Source organism: Pongo abelii, chromosome 16 (assembly GCF_028885655.2).
Source record: "Pongo abelii isolate AG06213 chromosome 16, NHGRI_mPonAbe1-v2.0_pri, whole genome shotgun sequence".
Lineage (NCBI taxonomy): Eukaryota > Metazoa > Chordata > Mammalia > Primates > Hominidae > Pongo > Pongo abelii.
Genome location: NC_072001.2, coordinates 90,603,740 through 90,626,965, shown reverse-complemented (window position 1 = coordinate 90,626,965; position 23,226 = coordinate 90,603,740). Strand labels below are relative to the sequence as shown.

The 23,226-nt window shown below is 38.3% G+C and overlaps 1 long non-coding RNA gene across 1 annotated transcript in view; it reads left to right on the top strand.

Moving 5' to 3' along the window:
• Positions 1-23,226, top strand: part of LOC134760219 (uncharacterized) — a 453,492-nt gene that overhangs the window by 270,045 nt on the left and 160,221 nt on the right. The window lies entirely within an intron of this gene.

Here is a 23,226-nt window from a genome sequence, read left to right as displayed (position 1 = left end):
TTGAATATCAGTGCTGAGGAATTTGACAATTATTTTAAAAAGGGATGTGCAATGCTATTTAGTTTTGAAAAACTGTGGCTCAGCCTTGAATGTTGGTCATTTGTTCATAGAAACACATCCTTTTTTCAACATTGGTGTCAGTTCTTAGAGATCAGAGATTATATCTATGTTCCATATCTCTCAAAGCAGCTGACTGAGTGTCTTACACATACCATGGCTTAATAAAATGTGTGAATGATTCCGATTGTTCTGATGTACTCTTTCTGAAAGCTTAAACTCTCAGAACCCCTGTTTTTTATATGTAACAACATGAGACTGATCCATTAATATCTGGGTTTTAGGTTTTCTGTCTACTTCATTCTAAACAGTTTTTAGGAAAAGCAGATTACATACATGCTAAGGATAAATCTGATTTTGAGAACTATTTTATGCAAAGTTAAAGACCTATCTAGTGATTGTACCTTGTTGGAAGGAAGCATGGGTCCACATGTTCTGTGTTTTAAAGGGAGCGTTAAGTTATGAGGCTCCATGCTACTGACGATGAGATATGGCTACATAACTATAGTTTCTCTTGTGTCTTTTTCTTTGTTAAAGGGAATGAGGCATTCTTTTTTTCTTGGAGACCCGCAAAAATGGAAAGTGGTTGTATTTTCTTTTCTCCTTGTAAGTTTCCCAAAACAGCCAATTGTCAGATCAATAGAGAAAGCAAATATACTCTATAACTTGTAAGTGTAGTTAGGAAGATAAAATTAATCCCAGCCAAGAACAATATAATTATGTAAAACTTAGACACAAAACCAGAAACTTCAGCAAAAGACTTGGGAGATACAGACTCACCAACATCTCAGCGGTTACCATACTCTGACATATGGGCTGTTTTTGAAATATTTATATTCTTGACCAAATTACTCAAAATTCCTGATTTAATTATCAAAAATGCCCAACCCAGTTAATCCAGATGGTGGTTTTTCTTTCATTTGGACTTAATTCTTTTTCTTTTAATTTTTTATTTCCATAGGTTTTTGGGAAAAAGGCGGTATTTGGTTACATGAGTAAGTTCTTTCGTGGTGGTTTGTGAGACTTTGGTGCACCCATCACCCGAGCAGTGTACGCTGAACCCAATTTGTAGTCTTTTATTCCTCATCATTTGGACTTTAATATCAGAGAGCTCTGAGTTAGAATCACAGATCGGTGAACTATAAGTGTGTTACCTTGGGCAAATTCCTAAACCTTTCTTAAGATCAGTTTCTAATGGGCGTGGTGGCTCACGCCTGTAATCCCAGCACTTTGGGAGGCCAAGGTGGGTGGATCACGAGGTCAAGAGATCGAGACCACGCTGGCTAACGTGGTGAAGCCCAGTCTCTTTTGTACTAAAAATAAAAAAAATTAGCTGGGCGTGCTGGCACATGCTGGTAGTCCCAGCTGCTTGGGAGGCTGAAGCAGGAGAATCGCTTGAACCCGGGAGGTGAAGGTTGCAGTGAGCCAAGATCATGCCACTGCACTCCAGCCTCAGCAACACAGCAAGACTCCATCTCAAAAAAAAAAAAAAAAAAAAAAAAAAAAAAAAAAAAAAATCCGCCATTTCTCCATCTGTAAGACAAAGACATTGATTTTCACATATATTATATGGATTGTAAGTTCTATATGTGAAGAACCTAGCTTTAGATTAGTAACCCAAGAAATGGAAGCTTTTGAAATTGGGAGGAATAGAGACTCACTGCTCCTTGAGTTCTAAGAGTGGTTCTCAATTCTGGTGAATCATTAAAATTATCATGTGAAGTTGGAAACACAAATGACAGTAGGCCCCCTCCTCATACAGAGGATCTGAGGTAGTGCTCAGGAGTATGTATTTTGAAAAAGCCATTCATCATGTTCTAGATTCACTGTCCTTGCTGGTAGGGCCAATGTGCTGCCTATATTTGGGAACCTTAATCCCTAGAAAAGGGTCTGGGATAAAGAAAGTGCTCAGTGAAAGTGTGTTAAATAAATTTTAAACAAAACTCCTGTATTACCTAATGAGCAGTGGCGTTGATTCTGGTGTTATTCAAACTGACCATTCAGAAGATGGATTATTGCAGTAATTATGGCTGGTCCATTAGAGAAAAGCAACATTTTAAAGCAGTTTAAACTAAAATTGATTTGGCAATACTATATAGCATGACACAGAGTAAACTTCTGTTCTTATAAAAGCCACAATTTAGAGTATGTCTTTTGTTAGATACTTAAAACAGACCTATTACGAGGTGTTTCATGATTGTCATTTACATTTGTGCAGGGCAAGGATTGTTATGACCTTTTTGCTATTCCGGTGCAGAAAGCATTTCATGTAAAACCTGGGGTTGATGACATGAGGTAATGTCCTTATCTCCCCCTTCCATTTCTTCTTCCCACATTGCATGGTGTGCAAGCTTTGAATAATGAATAGTAACTTGTAGTAGCAATACTCTAAAGCATTCGTAAACTGATGTTCAAAATGGCTGGGCTTAACAATTCAAGGGTTTCCAGAGTAACTGAGAACTGCAGCATTGATGTTTAAATCCTCTATCTAGTAGCTGATTTTATCCTCTATGGAAATTTTAGATATTTCAGCCAAAATTCTGTCCTTGTTGGGGAGTGAGAAATTTAAGAATAATCAAGTGTTAAAAAGAGTAGAAAAATAAAAGAAAGTAAAAATTAATATTTATGTGCTCTCCAGAGGAGAATTTTTAGCTTTCAAGCAATGAAAGAACTCACACAGATTTGACTATAAAATATAAGCAAATAAATCTAAATTAAAAGCCAAAAAGCAAACTGGGGAAAATATTCACAGAATATATTGCAAAAAGGGTGAATATTTTAGATTTATAAAGATTATACAAATTGCTATGAGACCTTCTATAATTAAACAAGCAAATGATAGTATCAATTCATAAAAGAAGAAAATTCGACAGATTAGTATGTATTATATCAAAAAATAAAAATACAAATTAAATATGAGGTTCAATTTCCTTAAATTAACGAAACATAAAATTAAAAAAATGGTAAGACGCTCTGAAGGAGGGAAATGGACATATATAGTGCTTGTGAGAGGATTAATTTATACAAGTGTTACATAGAAAAAAGTTTGTCAATGTTTATCAAGAAATGTAAAAAGATCAGACCTACTGACCTAATAGTCCCACTTGTGAAAGTGATCATAGTGAAAGAAGAAGGAGGAGAAGGAGGGAGAAAGAAAAATAAAGACAAAAACAAGAAATCAAACTCATAGATTTAAGAGAATATATATTAATTGCAATACAACTTATTGTATGAATATTTGAAAACAAGTTAAAAGTCCAAAAATGGGGAATGTTAGGTTAATTTTGATTCATTGATCCAATGAAATATCATGTGGCTGTTAAAAATGCAGTAACTTCTAATAACATAAACCATTACACTGTTACAGGAAACACAACACAAACTTGTATACAGAATGATTATGCTTATGATTAAATTTGCCTACCCCCAAAAAATGCAAAAGAAAGGCAAAAATCTTTGTATAGAAGAGTTACACAAATATGGTATCTCATGAGTTGGTTTGCAGTTGAGTGATTTTTTTGCCAGATTTTTTCTAATATCTCCTTTGATGTATTATTTGCATTGAATCTAATTACCATGTATAATGGAAAAATAACTTTCTCGAAGGACTGCCCACTAGCCCTTGCTATCCCTGTAGTCAGAATCCATCCTTCTGCTTTCATAGGTTTGAGAGATACCAGATGGACACTTAGTCTTTTCATGGAAAGTACTATAGAAATGCAAAGATCCTTAGAAGAACTTCCAGCTCATCTTCATTGAAAAATAAAAAGGTACATTATTGGGTTGAGAACAAATGATTATAGTGACATTGGCTAGAAAATATAGGAGAATATAGAAATTAATATTTAGTTCTCTGGAATAAATTCTCTGGGTTTTCAAGCAACAGAAATTTTTAAAAGAATTGGCTTAAAATATTTGAAAACCTGTAGGTAGGCAGATATAACCAAAATTAAAAGATAACAAATAGAAAATATTACAGACTGAATGTGAGTCTCCCTACAGTTGGTTATTCCTAATATTATTTCGCTTACTTGCTTTTGTGTAGCATTCCTCTGGCAGGGATTGGGATGGAGCCTGAGTATAGTTCACCTCCTCAGTGAACCTTCAGACAATGTACCTATTGCCCTTTTATGTAAGTTCTCAATATGTCTGCCCAGGTTTTGAATGAAGTTAGCTGTTTTTTCTCAAAGCAAAGCCTCCAGATTGCTCCTGGATAGAACATTGTATAATTATGATAATATACATTACTATTATATTAATATAATATTAATGTTACATATATAAAAATGGGATTCAGTTTATGTAGGACTTGGAAAACACCTTTGAGAATGGTCTTTATGGTGGCAAGCCTGCAATATTCTTTTGCCTTAGATTTTTAGGACAGTATGATTATGGACCAACAAAAGAACTGAAAAACATAGAGGTTAAATTTATTTATTTTAAAACTTTTTTATTTCAATAGCTTTAGTGATACAAGTGGTGTTTGGTTACATGGATGAATTGTATAGTGGGGATGTCTGGGATTTTAGTACACCCGTCACCCAAATAGTGTACATTGTATCCAATAGATAGTTTTTCATCTTTCACCCCACTTCCAACCTCCTACCTTCCAAGTCTCCAGGGTCCATTATACCACTCTATGCCTTCGTGTACCCATGACTTAGCTCACACTTATAAATGAGAACATGCGGTATTTGGGTTTTTTGATTATTATTAATTATTATTTTGAGACAGAGTCTCACTCTGTTGCCCATGCTGGAGTGCAGTGGTGTGATCTCAGCTCACTGCAACCTCCGCCTCCTGGGTTTAAGCAATTCTCTTGCCTCAGCCTCCCAAGTAGCTGGGAGTACAGGTGCTCACCACCATGCCTGGCTAATTTTTGTATTTTTAGTAGAAACGGGGTTTTGCCACGTTGGCCAGGCTGGTCTCGAACTCCTGACCTCAGGGAATCTTCCCACCTCGGCTTCCCAAAGTGCTAGGATTACAGGTGTGAGCCACCACAATTCCAGGGTTACTTTGCTTAGGATAGTGGCCTCCTGTTCCATCCAAGTTGCTGCAAAGACATTATTTGATTCTTTTTTATGGCTGAGTTGTATTCCGTGATATACATGCACCACATTTCCTTTATACACTCATTATCTAATGGGCATTTATGTGGATTCCACATCTTTGCAATTGTGAAATGTGCTGTGATAAACATGTTCAGGTGTCTTTTTGATATAGTGACTTATTTTCTTTTGTGTAGATACCCAGTAGTGGGACTGCTGGATCAAACAATACTTTTAGTTACTTTTATGCTACTTTTAGTTCTTTGAGAAATCTCCATACTGTTTTCCATAAAGACTGTACTAGTTTACATTTCCACCAGCAGAGTATAAGTATTGCTTTTTCACCACATCCATGCCAACATCTATTGTTTTTTGACTTTTTAATAATGGCCATTCCGGCTGGGGTAAGGTGGTATCTCATTATAGTTTTATTTGCATTTCTCTGATGATTAGTAATGTTGAACATTTTTTCAGATGTTTTTTGGTCATTTGTGTATCTTCTTTTGAGAAATACCTATTCACATTATTTTATTTCTTGCTGATTTGAGTTCCTTGTAGACCTGGATATTAGTTTTTTGTTGAATTGAATGCACAATTTTGCAAATATTTTCTCCCATTCTGTAGGTTGTCTGTTTACTCTGATGATTAGTTCCTCTTCTGTGCAGAAGCTTTTTAGTTTAGGTACCATTTATTTATGTTAGTTTTTGTTGTATTTGCTTGTGGGGTCTTAGTCATAAATTCTTTGCCTAGGCCAATGACCAGAAGAGTTTTTCCTAGGTTTTCTTCTTGGATTTTTATGGTTTTAGGTCTCAGATTTAAGTCTTTAACCTATCTTGAGTTAATTTTTATATACGGTGAGAGGTGTAGGGATCCAGTTTCATTCTTCTATATGTGGCTATTCAATTTTCTCAGCACCGTTTATTGAATGGGGTGTCCTTTCCCCAATTTATGTTTTTGTATGCTTTGTCAAAGATCAGTTGGTTATATTTAGCTTTATTTCTGGGTTCTCTATTCTGCTTCATTTGTCTATATATTTACTTCTATACCAGTACCATGATGTTTTGGTTACTATAGCATCACGGTATAATTCGAAGTCAAGTAATGTGATGCCTCCAGATTTATTCTTTTTGCTTAGCATTTCTTTGGCTATTCAGGCTTTCTTTTGGTTTCATATAAATATTCGGATTTTTTTTTTCTAATTCTGTGAATACTTAAGTTGGCATTTTGATGGGAATTGCATTGTATCTGTAGATCGCTTTGGGCAGTATGGTCATTTTCCCAATATTGATTCTTCCAATTCATGAACATGGGATGTGTTTCCATTTGTTTGTGTCGTCTATAATTTCCTTAATAGTAGTGTTTTGTAGTTTAACTTGTAGAGATCTTTCACCTCCTTGGTTAGGTATATCCCCAGGTATTTTATTTTATTTTATTTTTTAGCTATTCTAAAAGGAATTAAGTTCTTGATTTGATTCTCAGCTTTGTCATTGTTGGTGTATGTAAGTGCTACTCATTTGTGTACATTGATTTTGTAACCTGAGACTTTACTGAATTCATTTATCAGATCTAGGAGTCTTTTGTAGGCTTAGGGTTTTCTAGGTATACAATCATATCATCAGCATACATAGATAGTTTGACTTCCTCTTTTCCAAATTGGATGCCCTTTATTTCTTTCTCTTGCCTGGTTGCTCTGGCTAGGACTTCCAAGATTATATTTAGTTTAACAATATTATTTTGCAGATTGAGAAATCGAAAAGTTAGATAAATGAATGATGCACACAAACACCGGAACAGAAAGACATAGCTACACCTAGAAGCTGAATTTCTGATCTCCCAGATGTATGCTTTTTAATTTGGTTATTTTTTATTCTTATGGAGAAAAAAATAAAATTGATTGCATTTCTTTTAACATTTCCCCTACCCAAATTAGTATCTGCTGCAGTAGATACCTGAGCCAATAGTTGCTAATGTTCCATACAAGAGCATGTTTTGGAAGAGAGATTAACAAATATTTGACAATGATCAACCTGTATCTTTTGAAATATGCACAAAAATAGTGAACAAAGATTAAGAGTTAATGATTATGCCTTTATTGTTTATTTATTGAGCCTGTATTTTTGAGTGCCATGTGCTGAATAAATGTTTCTTAGACAATACAGGATTAATGTGAACATAATGCTGGCACTAATCCTGACTTCTGCGTAAATGTTTTTGTTTTCAGTAATATATTCAAACAATATTCCTCAGAATTTGGTATATATAACCCTGGTGTTGTGTAAGATAATTTCAGGTAGCACTTTTTAATTTTTATAGTAATATATTTACTTTATTATGTATGACATTATAACTAGCATATTGAGCCTTATTTCATGGGTAGTGTTGCCTAGGATATAAAGTAATATTTTAAATCATTTACATTACAAGTAGACATGATGAAAATTGGAAAGTGATATGAGAATGACTTCAGTTTTGGAAACAATAATTTAAGAAGTTCCTGCACTGCAGGAATAATAATTTGCAGAGGGTAGAGAAATATTTTGGAAAATATCTGCTTGCAGGTTTAGAATTTAATTCTAGGCCAGCATGAAGCAACACATTCATTAAATAGTCTTTGAAGCGTTGGTCATCTTAATGGCTAAAGAAATATAAACCCTGACTCAGTCCTCAACCATTGAGGAGGTGGACAAAGCCAAAATGTCCATCATATTGTGTTGATGGGACTTGACATAGCAACAGAGCTAAATTTTTTCCTAATTTACTCATTAGAAATGACACTTTGTTTTTTGGTTTGTGTTCTGGACATTCTATGTGTGCAATTAAAATATGCAAAGGAACTACAATGTAATAGTATTCTCGTTCTTGTTACTTTACTCTCAAACATCTCTGTTTTAAAATTGTTATCTCATTAATCTTCCCAGAACTCTTCCAAAAGTAGATGTATGTATGTGGCACTGGTATTCTGCAAAGAGACCTGGAAGGACTCATGAGCTGTCTTTCAAGGGATTCATGAGTATAGATGAGAAAGGCAATCTTGTAATTGAACCCACATGTTCAGATCAATGTCTGTTGATGCTGAATTCACACAGAAGTCCGGGTAGAGGGATCAGTTAAGGCGATGTGTCAAAGAAACAGCCACATATCCTGAGATTCTGATAGTTCACATTCTCATGGATACAAGGGAAAACTTTAGAGTCCTTCAGGGGTATACTCTGGCCCTAATGACTAAAAAATCCTAATGATAATTATATGGTGACTTCTAGAATTAAGAGTGCCGTAGGTGTTGACATTACTAAGTAAACATAAAATAGATTCTTTTTTTTTTTTTTTTTTTTTTGAGATGACGTCTCACTCTGTCGCCGAGGCTGGAGTGCAGTGGCGCGTTCTCAGCGCTCTACCTCCTGGGTTCGCACCATTCTCCTGCCTCAGCCTCCTGAGTAGCTGGGACTACAGGCACCTGCCACCATGCCTGGCTAATTTTTTTGTATTTTTAGTAGAGACAAGGTTTCATCATGTTAGCCAGGATGGTCTCGATCTCCTGACCTCGTGCTCTGCCCGCCTTGGTCTCCCAAAGTGCTGGGATTACAGGCATGACCCACCATGGCCGGCCATAGATTCTTAAGCATTGAGATGGGAGGGAGTTTTGGTAGTCACTATGATTGAAAGTTTTTTTTTTTAATTTGATTTCCAAGCTGTCACAAATATGTATAGATGGTAAAGGGGGTGTATAGAACTCTAAGGTAGTTAATATTTCATAGCAATGAGGTCATCCTTTCAGGAATATTTATTGAGAACATTCTTTTGCTTTATGATCAACCATGCTGCTTTTATTGTGGCTTTTATCAAGACACTGTTCTGGAATAAATACTGAGTATGGAATACATTCTACTGGCAGTCAGTTTGGTACCTTGTTTAGGAGATTCACTTACTACTCTAGTTAAGTGTTTACCTAAAGATCATGTTGCCTCACATTCATTGGTAGAAATTTAAAGAAATTTCAGGCGAACAGCCTGAATTTAGCTCATGAACTAAAATTTTCCATTTCTTTAACTGCATTGTAATCACTACTTTTATTTGTGAATAGTTTAAATACAATTCGTAACTCCTTACTTTCTTTTAATCTTTGGCACTCACTTTCTTGGGAGATTAATTCCATACTTCATGATATAAAATAACTGTTAAATTAAAATTTAGATGTCTTGGCCAGGTGTGGTAGCTCATGCCTGTAATCCCAGCACTTTGGGAGGCCAAGGTGAGTCAGTCACTTGAAGTCAGGAGTTCGAGACTAGCCTGACCAACATTGAAACCCTATCTCTACTAAAAATACAAAAATTAGCTGAGCATGGTGGCACATGCCTGTAGTCCCAGCTACTAAGGAGGCTGAGGCAGGAAAATCACTTGAACCCGGGTGGTGGAGGTTGTAGTGAACTGAGATCATGTGACTGCACTCCAGTCTGGGCAACAGAGCAAGACTCTGTCTCAAAAAAAAAAAAAAAATCAGATGTCTTAATACTTAACAGGGAGGATTTTTATCTCAGGACCACCACAGTCAAATATATATATTTTTTTCTTCTGGAGAGCCAGAGAACTTTGAATTGTTTTTGAACTCAGAGCTATACAGTCTAAGGTCCACCATTGATTGCAGCTTCTTATATCTGACCCATTACAACCACACGTATGTTCATCCCAGTTCAGTGCAGTTCCCACATACTCACTGAGATCTGTCATAAAGAAGTTGCCTTGCTAGATTATTTTATAGGGGTACAATATGGAAAATACCATCTAAACCTGAAAGATAAAGTCCTTCCTTCAAGAAGTTTACAGTCTATCAGACCAGACATTCAATTATTCATTAAATGCATTCATTAATTTTTTAAAAATTGTGTATCAGCCATGTGTCTGTGCTAAGTTTGTTTTTGCTTTTGTCAAGCATAATTTTTCTTTCTCCCTGGACATAAGCCTCAGGAAAATAAGATATGGATACCAATTACTAAAGTACAGGGTCTGACTACATAAATGCTTTGGAACTGGCTGAATGAATTATAACATTACAGAGAAGAGAAATATGATTTCAAACTTGGGAAGGAAGAAAAAAATCCAGGAACTTGGTGGCATTTGAGTTAAGTCTTTAACCCACGAATAGAAAATAATATTAAAAACAAAGGTAGGAGTAGGAGGAAGACACGAGGCTTTGGAGAATGGGGAGAGTAAGATCAGGCTGTAGGAAATACGATCAGGTATAGAGGAAAGGAGGGCTAGTTTATTAAAGCTTTCATTGTCATCCTAGAGAACTTGACCTTTATTCTATAGGAAACTACTACATGGTAATATCAGCGTTTCTATCCCAGAGACTTTAAACAGATTTTTCCCCAACCCACTTTCTCACTTCTGATCCTCTTTTCTCCTTCACCTGCCATAAGTTCATTTACATTAAAATGCAGTTGAGAACTATGAGATGCCTGCATTTTTGTTCCATGAGGAGGACACATTGGCACAGGTGTTCTTCGGAGAGCTGCACCCAGCTAAGTGTGTTGCAGAGGTGATATGATTAAAGTATTAACTACTGTGGTATCTAACCATTCTGCCCTTTGCTGTCAAAAGCAATTAATGTGGATTACATATATTTGAAAGAAGAATTTATTTCATTTCAAACTTTGGAGTACCTCCAGAGAGGATTAGGTAGGAAAATGAATGGTCTTATTTTCATAAATTAAGGAAATATGAATAATATTTTGTTTTTGGAAAAGCTTGCTCAGACTCTTCCCAATACATCGGTGCCATATGGCTTATCAGCTAAGCATGACCAGGAAGTGAGAATTCCATATGAGACAGTAGTCATAGGAGCAAAAGACTCCATTGTCCTGTTTCATGTGCTTTGATGGAAAACAAAAAACAAAACAACTAATTTTTAGATATGGCTGTCTGGTGGATGGAAAAGAATATAATCTCTAGGGGTCCAGGGATATACATAAACCTTAGACTACCCTTGCTAGAGACATGCACTAAAGATAAAATGATAGGAACAGATTCAACTTACAAATTTAGAGATTTGGGTGGGACAAATAAAGGCTTTTCCTCAGGTCACTCTCTTCTCTTCGAAGGCTGATATGGTTTGGCTGTGTCCCCACCCAAATCTCGAATTGTAACTCCCACAATTCCCAAATGTCATGGGAGGAAGCCAGTGAGAGGTGATTGAATTATTGGGGCGGGTCTTTCCTATGCTGTTCTCATGGTAGTGAATGAGTCTCACAAGATCTGATGGTTTTTGAAATGGGAGTTTCTCTGCACAAGCTCTCTCTTTGCCTGCTGTCATCCACGTAAGATGTGACTTGCTCCTCCTTGCCTTCTGCCATGATTGTGAAGCCTCCAGCCATGTGAAACTATAAGGCAAATAAACCTCCTTTTGTAAATTGCCCAGTCTTGGGTATGTCTTTATCACAGCGTGAAAACAGACTAATACTGTAAATTGGTACCAGTAGAGTGGGGCGTTGCTGAAAATATACCCAAAAATGTGGAAGTGACTGACTTTGGAACTGGGTAACAGGCAGAGGTTGGAAGAATTTAGAGGGCTCAGAAGAAGATAGGAAGATGTGGGAAAGTTTGGAACTTCGTAGAGACTTATTGAATGGCTTTATCAAAAATGCTGATAGTGATATGAACAACAAAGTCCAGGCTGAGGTGGTCTCAGATGGAGATGAGAAACTTTTTGGGAACTGGAGCAATGGTGACTCTTTTTTTATTTTAGCAAAGAGACTGGTGGCATTTTCCCCTGCCCCAGAGATTTGTGAAACTTTTAATTTGAGAGAGATGATTTAGATATCTGGCGGAAGAAATTTCTAAGCAGCAAAACATTCAAGAGGTGACTTTGGTGCTGTTAAAGGCATTCAGTGTTAAAAGGGAAACAGCATAAAAGTTTGGAAAATTTGCAGACTGACAATGCAATAGAAAAGAAAATTCAAGCCAGCTGCAGAAATTTCCACAAGTAATGAGAAGCTGAGGAGCCAAATGTTAATCCCCAAGACATGGGGAAAGTGTCTCCAGGGCATGTCAAAGGTTTTCATGGCAGTCCCTTCCATCACAGGCCCAGAGGCCTAGGAGGAAAATGTGATTTCATGGCCGGGCCCAGGTTCCCCATGCTGTGTGCAGTCTAGGGACTTGTGCCCTCTGTCCCAGCTGTTCCAGCCATGACTAAAAGGGGCCAAGGTACAGCTCAGGCTGTGGCTTCAGAGGATGCAAGCCCCAAGCCTTGGCAGCTTCCACATGGTGTTGTGCCTGCGGGTGCACAGAAGACAAAGAATTGAGGTTTGGGAACCTCTGCCTATGTTTCAGTGGATGTATGGAAATGCCTGAACGTCCAAGCAGAAGTTTGCTGCAAGGGCAGGGCCCTCATGGAGAATCTCTGCTAGGGCAGTGTGGAAGGGAAATGTGGGGCTGGATCTCCCATACAGAGTCCCTACTGGGGCACTGCCTAGTGGAGCTGTGAGAAGAAGACCACCATCCTCCAGACCCCAGAATGATAGATTCACCAACAGCTTCCATCATGTGCCTGGAAAAGCTGCAGACAACACCAGCTCATGAAAGCAGCTGGGAGGGAGGCTGTACCCTGCAAAGCCACAGAGGCAGAGCTGCTCAAGACTATGGGAACCCACTTCTTGCATCAGTGTGACCTGGATACAAGACATGGAGTCAAAAGAGGCCATTCTGGAGCTTTAAGATGTGACTGCCCTGCTGGATTTCAGACTTGCATGGGGCCTGCAGCCCCTGTATTTTGGCCAGTTTCTCCCATTTGGAATGGCTGTATTTCCCCAGTGCCTATACCCCCATTGTAACTAGGAAGTAACTAACTTGCTTTTGATTTTACAGGCTCATAGGCAGAAGGGACTTGCCTTGTCTCAGATGAGATGTTGGACTGTGCACTTTTGAGTTAGTGCTGAGATGAGTTAAGTCTTTAGGGGACTGTTGGGAAGGCATGATTCGTTTTGAAATGTAAGGACATGAGATTTGGGAGGGGCCAGGGCAGAATGGTATGGTTTGGCTGTGTCCCCACCCAAATCTCATCTTGAGTTTTAACTCCCACAATTCCCACATGTGGGAGAAACCCTATGGGAAGTGATTGAATTATGGAAGTGGATTCTTCATGTGCTGTTCTGTGATAATGAATGAGTCTCACAAGATCTGATAGTTTTATAAGGGGGAGTTTCCCTGCTCAAGCTCTCTCTTTGCCTGCTGCCATCCACATAAGATATGACTTGCTTCTCCTTGCCTTATGCCATAATTATGAGGCCTCCCCAGCCATGTGGAACTGTAAGTCCAATAAACCTCTTTCTTTCGTAAATTTCCCAGTCTCGGATATGTCTTTATCAGCAGTATGAAAATGGACTAATACAAAGGCTTAGAAGCATCATTCAGCCAGAAGCTGGGAACAGACCAACACATTTCAAGGGAAACACTGTTTAGTCTAACATAATGGTCTTATGGAACAAAGGTGGAACAAAGGTAGAACAATGACCCATCGTAAATAAATCCACTTGCTTGACTATATTCAACTTTTCTAAAATACATGTTCACAATTGCCTTTCAAAAGGTTGACTAATAACCAATGACAATCATGAAGTCACTTCTGTGATATTGGAATTCCTATCACAATTAATAACACATTTGGACCTGAGTCAAAGTAATTCTAGATTTACTACTTGTAAGGAAGCTTCCCCAAGAATCACTAGTGACAGTCCTATTTCTCTGGTTTCTGAGCTCTACTGGAAATACAAGACAAGCCTTTCCTGAATTGATCCAAAAGTTTCACTCTCTGGCATTTTCAGGTTGCAGAACTTTAGCATGGTGAGTTGGAGATGGAGCTGGCAAGCAACAACCTTTGGACTCTCACGGGCTAACAGGAGCTGTAGTGTAGAAATAGTAGCTGCAAGAGCGGACCCCAGTCTGAAATCAGGAATGAGGATTCAGTGAGTTAAATAAGAAGATACATGGATCATTTCTAAATGATGTCTAGGCTGTCCTTAGCTTTATTCATCAACGTACTGGGTTACACTGACAGATTTGTAAACATCTCAGATAAGAAAAGATATTAATTTTTAATGGTAACAAATGGAAACAGAAAATGAAGGGGTTGAACATTCTCAGATGATCTTAATTTGGTTTGACCTACCTAAATTTGACTTAAATTTATGCTAATAACACTGATACACAACATAAGCCTTTTTTTTTTTAGTAGCTTACAATCTAGATGAGAAGACAAGATTTATCTTTGGGTAAGTAGCAGACAGATTTAAAAGGTATATATGTATGTTACTGCTATATGGGCACATGTGTGTATATAATGGATGTAATCCATGTTTTGCTAGGACAATTTTCTCACATAGACTGTATTCTTTTTGTGGATGGTGCCCATGTATTTTCATCTTTTTGTGTTTCTGCCTGAAAGGTAGTGACATCCCACACAGCTTCCTGTTTCTGTTCTGAGACCCAAATTTCTACTGCAACCCTCCCTCTCAAACCTTTCTCTCTTGCCTTTTGAAGATTTATCTTCTATGATAAACAGACTCCTTTGCATCCTCATCTCTTCCAAACACATTCACTCTACCTTGTTGTCTTCACTGAATCCTGTTTCTCTGTGGCCCACATAAGCATAGCAGCTAATTTTTCCCAAACCAGGAGATCTCTGGGGAAGAAAGTGGTTGACTTCTAGCCTTAACATGTGTGTTGCAAACCATTATGTCTCCAACCGCTGGGAAAGCCTTGGGCTTCTGAGGCCTGTTGTTTCTGGCTATTCTATGCTTATCCTCACATTGGCCCAGTCATCTAATAACTCTCTATTTTGGTCCCCAAATCACTAAATACCTTTAAAATTCACCCACAACCTTTCTCTCCACTGTGGGATGTCATCCAGGGATTTTAGTATGTGTGTCAGTGACTCAATTCACACCCTTGCCTTTCTCAGTTCCTTGACTTTATTCTACTTATGTCACCAATTTCCATGGGTCGACCCTGAACCTTTATATCACCTCTGACTGTCCTACCTCTTAAATCCACAGTGCCACCATTTAACTACTTTTTGACCATACAGACTGGTTCTGGTCATGTTTGATTCCTTTTTCCCTTCTTTCTATGCCTCATAGGGACTAACATCCTTCTTCTTGTTAGCCCTATCCCATTTCCAAGCCAATCATATTAAGGTCAGATTCAGTTGCCAATTGGTTATATGAGTTTGGTCCATATATTTAACTTCCCAAGTCTTTGTTTCTTGGTCTCAAAAATGTCAGACTGACTCCCCTCTCCTCTCTTTTCTTTCTTTTTTTTTTTTTTTTGTTTTTTTTGTTTTTGACAGAGTCTCACTCTGTCACCCAGGCTGGAGTCCAGTGGTGTGATCTTGGATCACTGCAACCACTCTGCCTCCAGGGTTCAAGTGATTTGTGTGCCTCAGCCTCCCAAGTAGCTGGGGTTACAGACCTGTGCCACCACACCAGTTAATTTTTGTAATTTTAGTAGAGACAGGGAATTGCCATGTTGGCCAGGCTGGTCTCATACTCCTGGCCTCAAGTGGTCAGCCCACCTCGGCCTTCCAAAGTGCTGGGATTACAGGAGTGACCTACCATACCCAGCCTTCAGATTGACTTTTGTAAAACCTCTGGCTCTCTGGCCATCAGCAAGCATTATAGGCGAGCAACAATATTTTGGCATTGTTTCATAAAGAGCTATAGGCCTATTATTTAACTTTGTTTTTGACTTATGTGAAGAAGTAACTAAATTCCATTAGCTTTAAACAGGGTGTTTATTTATCTGATTTCATTAGAATAAGCCTCAGTAATTTTCAGAAACACAAAAATGGAAATCTATGTGCTAAGGAGCCATGGATCATTCATGGTAGCAAAATCAGTGAGAGGATTTAAAGTCTTTGGTTAATGGTACAATGAGAAAAAATAGAGCCCAGTTCTCCAGGAAATGGTTTAAGGATAGAGCCTCAAAGTGATTTTTAAAATATTTCTTTTCCACACAGCCTTTTTATGTGACCTCATTAAAATGTCTCAGCATTGTTTATTCAACATACTATTTAATGAAAACCCTCTGCTAGATTCTTCCCAAGATTCATTTGTGACTCACATGAGCAAACATTCTGTAGGGTTATAATGAAGAGAAATGTAGGAGAATTATATAAGCTTTCTTTTCTTTTTTGAACAGTAAATATTTTATTAATCCATCTCTGTTTCTCAAAATTGGTTTATCTTTGAATCATGTTGTACTTTTCTGCAGATAAAAAGCACTGTACATGTCTGAAAATCAGAAGCATTGGAAGGAGATTCAGAATTTTATTTCTTAATATTGCTCTTAACGTCTCACATGTAAATTTCAAATCTAGGAAAAAGCAATCAAATATATCATTCCTAAATACTGGTTTTCTTGTTCATTTTGTTAAAAAAAGGTCTTCATCTTGTAGAGGGTGTTTAAATATGGTCTTCTTTATTGTAGATTGAAGAAACTGATGGAAGATGAAGTAAGTCATTTATGGAGGGTGTCTTCATTTCACAGTTGACAAAACCGAAGCCCAGAGAGGTTAAAACAATAACTACTTTAAAATTTTATGTAGTAATTTTAATGTGGGCTTCATTTTTCTTTCTGTCTCATCCCCTAGATATTGTTGTCTCAATGTTAGGAATAATATTTATAGCAGGTATTATCATAATCATACTTAGGAATACATCCCAATTATGTCAAGAACTACAAACAGAATTTACATTTATCTGGTATTTATTGTTATTGTTTGACTTAGGAGGTACTGGAAAATAAGTAAAGTGAAAAAATTCAGATGCTGATTTCTGCATAGATCTTCTGGCTAGACGTACTGAAGGAAAGAAGTATGCCAACAATATCATTCCGTGTGCTCTTCTAGACCCTTACGATTCCTCCATCAAGAGGTAGACTCTAATTCCTCCTGCATTGAACCTGAGTGCACTTTTATGACTGTTTGAAACAATGCAACATCCTGGAAGTGATGCCATATGACTTCTGAGGCTAAATTGTAAAAGGTCATGCTATTTCTGCTGTCCTCACTGAATACTTGCTCTTGAAGCCTGCAGCCATGTTAGCAGCCCGGCTGCCCTGGAGAAACCAAAACTAGCCTACATGGAGAGACCACACAAAGAGGTCCTGCAACTGCAGTCCCCACCTGCTCCACCTTCCTGCTCTACCTTCCTGCTCTTCCAAAGCCAGACCCTGTTTTACAGTAAGTGCAGGAGAGATCTCAAACCACAGACATACAGCCAAGCACTTCCTGGATCCTTGGCCCATAAAAACTGAGATATAGTTATGCAGCTAGATTTTGTGGTGATTTGTTATGTAGCAATATTAATAGACAGAATCTGTTTTCCGTAATCCTCTTCCCTTAACAGTCCCGTTAATATTTGTCACCAGAGAGATTTGGAGGTAAATGCGAGGCAGGGTATTTTTTATTCTCAGAAGGTTGATGGATGGCATTTGGCATGGGGGCAGCTCATGCATACCGTTGCTGACCTGATGACTCACCTTGCAGGAATGGAGCAGCACCTGGAGCTCCAGTGACTCCAGTTCTCACTGACTCCTCTTTCAGCTTTTCTAAGTCCTCAACCAATGTGCCTGCAATCCCAAGGCAAAGGATACCAGCTTATCCTGCATGTCATCCACAGAATCCAGGTGACAAGTGCTGAAAGATGTGTGTTCCAGTTTTCCTCAGAGGTTTCTATTTTCTTTGCAGGTTTTAGTTCATCTTTGTGAATTATAGTTTGTCTTTGCTGCTGTCCACACTCATCTTTTCTTCCCAATTGCTGGTTTGGCTGATCTATACCTACTTAGAATCAGTTCCAGATACACAGCCTCTTCCACCAGCTTCTGTATAGATTAAAGTATAATCCTCGTAATACCTTCTTACTCTATATCACTCACAGTGGTTCCGCTTCTGTGATAAATCCTGATTGATGCAGAGGCACTCATGGGGGCATTGATGTGCTTAATGTGTTGGGCTTATAATGAGCAGTCTTGATTTAATCTTGGTTACATTTTCCTAGAAAGATCATTTGTCTTAGAAATCTGTGTAGCCTCCAGCTGCTCCAGTACTGTAAATGCCTGAAATCAGAATGGGAAAGCTGGAGGTGAAATTGGAAGTTTGGAAAGCCTCATGCAGAAATATGTATGAATTCTGTAAGTACCTAAACAGCAGAATTCAACTTGAGTGAGATGGGTTCTTGGCAAGAACATGCACTCATGATTTCACGAGTAAGAAGCTGAAGACACTCAAGTCCAACTGCTTTTCTTCAGGAAATCTTAAACCATTCATGTATTTCTCATTTCCATCCTGTCACCAGTCCATCTAGCCAACCATATTTACTGCTTGTCCATCTAGCCAACCATATTTACTGCTTATTACTCTGTTTATGACAACCTCTACTCAGATTTGAAATATTGGGTAAAAATTAAAATAAGTGGTATTACCTATGAATCAATAAATTGACTTTATTAAACTTTATAGGAATTACTGATTTAACTGCCATTAATTAGAGGCATAGTAGTAACTATCTGCACTGTAAATCTGTAATTTATGCTTAATAACAAGGGGAGGTAGAGGGGTAGTAAAATTGTCCAATTAAGTGTTTTTCACAAACTATGAAATCTCTTGAACACTTTTGCTATTTTATGGTATGGGGAAAGCAATGATAGCTATGTTACTCTGCTACCTGGATTGATTTTTGAGCTATTGTTTGCAGAAGAAGCTTTCCAGAGGCACATCCAATCTCTGTAGCTGTGTATATGGCCATGGGGATGAAAGAGACCATTAAATAGGACCTCTTGTCCCTGCTTTATATTTGAAACCACTAAGAAATAAGACAAAGCATAAGATAGATGGAGGCCAATCATCACTTCATTATCAATAATGCTAACCTATGAAGTTTACATCAGCAGAAAGATGTACCACTGAGTCATGTGCAATTCTAAGCCAGGGCAGGCCCTCTATGTAAGACAGACTTATATGGAACCGGGAAACTTGATTTGCATGTGCTGTCTTGTTCCCAAGAGGTAAAGGAAGAGCTGATAAAGAAAGCATGGCTGTTCAGATAACGCACTCTAGCTCACCGAAGTGGAACAAGGAAAGATGTGGAAAGAGGCCAAGGCTATGGCACTAAATTAACTCCCTCCATAAAGAACGAAACAAATGAATGGCAGAGAAGTGCTTACCCTGAATGGTGAAAATTAACAGCAAATATTTGTTTTTTAGGCATGGGACTTGAAATATCTTTTCCACAATTCTCTTCCACTGAATTATTTTCTTTACCCCATAAATCTTGTCACATGAAATATATGGTTTGCTGTTGCCCAGGCTGGAGTGCAAGTGGTGCAATCATGGTTTACTGTAGCCTCTAACTCCTGGGCTTAAGCGATCCTCCCCCTTCAGCCTCCCTTCTGAGTAGCTGGGATTACAGGTGTGTGCCACCACATCAGGCTATTTTATTTATTTGAGACGGAGTCTCACTCTGTCATCCAGGCTGGAGTGCAGTGGCGCAATCTCGGCTCACTGCAAGCTCCGCCTCCTGGGTTCATGCCATTCTCCTGCCTCAGCCTCCCAAGTAGCTGGGACCACAGGCGCCTGCCACCACGCCCGGCTAATTTTTTGTATTTTTAGTAGAGACGGAGTTTCACATGTTAGCCAGGATGGTCTCGATCTCCTGACCTCAGGATCCACCCACCTCAGCCTCCCAAAGTGCTGGGATTACAGGCATGAGCCACCGTGCCCGGCTCCTATTTTTATTTTTATTTTTATTTTTTGTAGAGATGGGGGGTCTCACTATGTTGCTCAAGGGCTGATTTTGAGGTAGGTTCAAGCAATCTTCGTGCCTTGGCCCCCCAGAGTGCTGAATTACAGGTATAAGACATCCCAGCTGGCTGAAATTATTCTTAGTGAAATCACATTGACTCCTTAAATGCCAAATCTAATATTTTCTTCTCAGTACTCATCTCACCTGTCTGCTTTGTGGCACTGGATAGCTTCCCTTCTTCTAGGAACTCTCTTCATTGGCTTCCATGCCGCATTTCACTCCTAGTTTTTCTTCTGCTTCCTCAGGTGCTGCTTTTTCAATATCATTTCCTGAGGACTCAGAACAGGAATTCTTTCCTCATGTGTCTTTGAAGTCCTGTGTCTTGCATGGTGCCTAATACCTGATAGATGTAATTGCTTCCAAAGCCATTTCTCTGTCCTGTATCATGTTGACCAAGGTCTGTTTTGTGTTTTTTTGTTTTGTTTTGTTTTGTTTTGTTTTCAGAATTCATCTTCCCATATGCTAAGGGAAAGGGACTTTTTTTTTTTTTTTTTCCCAGTTCCAGGGTTGGGTAATGATTTAAGCCAGTCATTGCGTTTTCCTTTTCACTAATTGACTTAATAAGCATGAAGAAAGCTTCTAGGTTATTCCTGGGTTGGATTTTCCAAACTAATAAGAAGAGGAAGTGTATTAGTTTTCTAGGCCTGGTTGTAATAAAGTACCACAAACTGAGTGGCTTAAGCAACAAAAATGTATTACAGTTCTGGGGACCAGAGGTCCATAATCAATGTGTCAGTAGGGTTGGCTACTTCTGAGGGCTGTAAAGGAAGGAGCTCTTCAAAGTTTCTCTTAGCTTTTAGATGGCAATCTTAATGTTCACATGGTGTTTTCTCTATATGCCTGTTTCTGTGTCCAACAGCCTCCTTTTTTATGATGACACCAGTAATATTTTATTAGGGTCCACTCTAATGACTTCATTTTAACTTGATTACTTTTTTAACGACCCTGTGTTCGAATAAGGTCATATTTTGAGCTACTCGTGGTTAAGAATTTATAATATAAATTTTAAGGGAACACAATTCATATGCTAATAATGAGAAGACAAGTTTCTCTTTCAATATTACTGATGCCTGGAGCTATAGCAGCCACATTGTAACCATGAGGAGACGATGTCGTTACCAAGCCACTCTACAGAAAGTGGTAGAATGGCAAGAGAACCTGATTTTTGTTTACATCTTTGATCATCATATTCTTTTAGAAAAACAAACTGGTCTTCAATACATATTCCATTTGGACTAGAGCAAGCTGACACTGAGGGCAGACAGACCAGTTAGGTGAATATTCTAATAGTTCTATTCAAACAACTTGAACTCGACTACTGAAAAGAAGTGACATAGGCAAGAGGCATCAATGAAGAAACTTTCTTATAGGAAGAAAGATGATATCTAGGGCTGTGCTTGGGACATATTCTTAGTGCTGTCTGTTCCAGGACTGTCAGTGCTGGTAGCTGCTTGGATTGCGGGCAGTTTAAGAAAGCATTTGAAAAGAAAGAGCCAGCTGTTCTTATAAACATTTTAGGAATACAAAGGACTTATAAGTTGGACTTTTGCTTCTTCCCAGTGGTATGATTCTAGATATAACCAGATAGTCTAAAAATAGGCAATTCAATAGCTGCTTTAAATCAGTGTTCCCCAAACTGTGATTCACAGAATGTTAATTCTGTGAGTTGTTAATAGATATGATGAAAATCAAAGATAGGAAAGAGATGTTCTACATCCAAATGAATTCAGAAATTTGGATTGATGTCCATATTACAGGACTTCCCAGAGCCTTTAGTATTCTAGTGTAAAGTGTGAATCTTTAAGATAGGAATTTAGTAAGCAATATTTATAAAACATAAAATTTATGATGCATCAATTGAAACGTTTTTTCACAGAGCATGTCACAAGATTGGTCTGAGGAACACACTTGGGACATGCTGCTTTAAACAATGATTTTACTCTAGGTTTCATTTCTTTTTCTTCTGGGACATCATACCCTGGCTATTCAGCCTTAGTGTAAAGGGCTCATTGCAGATGAGATTGCCAATCCCCTGGTGACGTGTGAGCCTTTATGCAGTCATATTGACATTCCCATTTAAAACACTGAGGCTGGAAGAGATGAGAGATACTACTGTGTGAATAGAGCTGTTCCCAAGAGACAGGAGGGAAGAAAGGAAATCTATGAGCTTGCTTCATCTCAGGTAATGTGCCAAATATTCAGCTAGACCTATTGGGCCCTGAGAGCCATGCTTACAGCTGAATCCACCAAATAAAAGGCATTTGCTACTGGCACCTCAGAGGAAAGAATTTTCAGGTGAGAAAATGCAACCGCTTATTCCCTAGGGGGAGAGATTTTCTGGATTAATTTCCCCAGACGTGTTGTTCATTATTGCAAGTCCTCAGGCAGTGGTGAAATCTGAGTTCTGCAGTAAGATTATATTTTGCCCCTCCAAGGGGCCTCCCATTCTTGCACAACAAGTGATGTGGTTTAAAAGTTTAGAACACACACGTTTCTGGGTTCAAATCCTGGCTCTGGCACTTTGTGGACTGTGACCTTAGGCAGATATCTTCAGATCTTTGAGCCTTGATTTTCTCATCTATGAAATGAGAGTGCTAATAATATCTTCCTTAGCAAACTCTTGTGAGTCTTATGCAAACTCAGCAATAGGCATAAAAAAATGTTTAATCAACTCATAACTAATTACAAGAAATAAAATAAATGTTGAATAAATTACAAAATCCTTTTGAAACATGTTACATTTTTAGGAAAAGGTATTTCCAGGCTGAAGAGATGGCATATGCAAATCTATAGAGATGGGGAAATTGCAAAGAGTGGATATAGCTGGGCTTTTGGGTTCAAAGTCAGTTGCAGCCAGATATGGAAAGCAGTATGTGATGGCTAATTGTTTGTGTCACCTTGAGCAGGCCATGGGGTGCCTAGATTGAACATTGTTTCTGGATGTGTCTGTGATGATGTTTCTGCATGAAACTGACCTTTGAATCAGTGGATTCAATAAAGTAGATTGCCCTCTCCAGGACAAGTAGACATCCTCCACTCTGTTGAGGGCTTCAGTAGAACAAAAGGTAGAGAAAAGAGACCCTTTTTTCTGGCCTGCCTGCTTGAGTAAGGACATCTTCTCAACTTCTCTTGCCTTCAGACTGGAGTTTACACCATTAGCTCTCCTGGTTTGGACCTTTAAACCCAGATAGAATTACGTCACCAGCTTCCCTCAGTCTATAGCTTGCAGATGGCAGATGGCAGATCATGGGACTTCTCAGGCTCCATGA